Source organism: Aplysia californica, unplaced genomic scaffold (genome assembly GCF_000002075.1).
Source record: "Aplysia californica isolate F4 #8 unplaced genomic scaffold, AplCal3.0 scaffold00068, whole genome shotgun sequence".
Classification (NCBI taxonomy): Eukaryota; Metazoa; Mollusca; class Gastropoda; order Aplysiida; family Aplysiidae; genus Aplysia; species Aplysia californica.
In genome coordinates, this window is record NW_004797338.1 from 30,436 (window position 1) to 32,597 (window position 2,162).

Below are 2,162 nucleotides of genomic sequence, written 5' to 3' on the forward strand. Positions count from 1 at the left end.
TGTGTTGTGTACCCACATTTACATAAAACGAACAAACTTGGGTTAGTGGCGTCTTGATTGTCCCAGCCATGTGACTTGCACGTTTGCATGTTTTGTTGGTCTAGCTGGCAGGTGCATGCGTTCTGTAATTATGATATAGTTTGCTGAGTGGACCGCGTCCCCAATACGTAGAGCGAGATCTATCTAGTTCGCACTTGCAGTTTGTCATGAATGTTGTGTCTTGCCCTGGATACTCGTGTGTGCACGGTGTGTGTGTGTGTGTGTGTGTGTGTGTGTGTGTGTGTGTGTGTGTGTATGTGTGTGTAAGTGTATGCACGTGCGTATGTCTCATATGAATATAAAAAAGCTTCAAAAAATCTGCCACAGTATGGAATTCTGTTGATAAACTTTTGTTCACGAGTCTCTGGTAAAAGCACTTGTGTCAAAGGTTACAGTTCTCAGAGAAAAGGAAGAAAAGGGCGGCGATGGAAAAGGTACTGTAGGGGAACTTGTAGAGCCCTTAGGGCAAGGTCACGTCAATGACTTCAGTGTGGAAACAAAGGTCACGTACAAGGGGGAAACCACAAAACGTTTACATGACTTACTGTTTCTCCGTCACATTGGAGGGCTTTTTGTATAGTTTGTCTACCGACGCCTGTCGTGTAGTCATTTATACTTACAAGCCTGTTGCAAGCCGACAGTCTACTGACCAGACGCTACATTGTTTGCTATTTTTGGCCTTGTCTTCATTTAAAAGGTACTGCTTGCTTGTACTACATCTGCGCCCACATACATTAATTAAATCTTCGTACTTTTTGAAAACATTTTGGTGGGTAGTACATGCTTGTTATTTGAATTTAAAAAACAACAAACTATGGACATGCTTATTTTTATATTGCTGCAACAAAGCAGGAATAAGTCAACAACTTGTGTTCGATTCCGGATGAGGAAGATTTTATCGAGTATTACCGTCTGTTTACTTGGACGTTGTATTCCTCTCTGCCCGGGTTGGCCTTGACAGGCAGGATTGTAGAAACCCACAGCCTAAATGATCGAGAGGTATAATTTTGGGGAAAGGGTGGCGTAGTGCATCGACAATTATAGGTTTTCTACTTGCATGTTCTCAGCAGTTCCTTTTTGCTATTTTGCTCTTGATACTATATTGAGACAAAGAGACACGTAGTTTGAACTGGGTGAGCTGCTTCTTTTATTATTTCTATTTTTTAAATAGTTATTTGTTCGTGTTTTTTACTCTTTTCATTCTTCCGAGAGCCACCCCCTCCCCTCCCCCAATCCCCCAGGGTAATAAAAGTCCGCTTTCCAGACTAACGGGATGTTTAAATCAATAGCCACGTTGAGTTGTTGAACTGGAACAAATCAAGACAAATGTCTGATTCCACGATTTGCAATATTGAACACAACTGAACTTTATGATTCTGTGTGAGGGGCAGGGAAAAAATCAATAACATCATACAGACACCTACAGCAAGGAACGTTTCTGTTCGTATTTTGTAAAGACTGACAACAAGGCGGCGCCTTTTCTCTTCTTTGAAGTTGATGGATGTTAAGTTATTGTCATCGTTGTTTTTTGTTTTTTTTTGGGGGGGGGGAGGGGTTGTTTTTTTTCTTTATGATTGTTTATCTTTTTTATTTCAACATTGTAAGCTCAATATTATAAATAGTAAGACTGATTTACGACTAAGTTTCAAACACGTTTTATCATTGCGTGGGGAAATGTCATAACATCTGCAGTCTCACTTGTTTGCTATTTTAAGAAACCCACCTCATCCAACGACAATAATAACCCATCAGTTTCATTGATTTCTATTTAAAAGAAGGAAAAAAAAGCGCGAATCGATTATCACAACAGAGGTAATGTTTTTTCGCGTGTCTTTCTTCTCTTTTTTTCTCTCAGAGAAAGAAATGGGAAGGGGTGAAGTCCGCACTTATTCTTCTTGTCGAGTCTGCATGATGTCATGGGGCCATAATCGGTTCGAATGACGTAAACACAATTGTATGACCCTCTGAGGAATATTTTTGTGTAAAGTGCTTATATCATTATCGTTCAATGAGCAGCGGTTTTGGTCAACAAAAAAACAAAACAACAACAACAAAAAACAAACAAAAAAACTCCCCTCACAAATACAAAACAAAAAACTCCCCCCCCCCAAAAAAAAACAAAC

At 39.7% G+C, this 2,162-nt stretch overlaps 1 long non-coding RNA gene across 1 annotated transcript in view; it reads left to right on the top strand.

Moving 5' to 3' along the window:
• LOC101855856 overlaps nucleotides 1-2,162 on the top strand; it is a 61,168-nt gene that overhangs the window by 1,002 nt on the left and 58,004 nt on the right. The window lies entirely within an intron of this gene.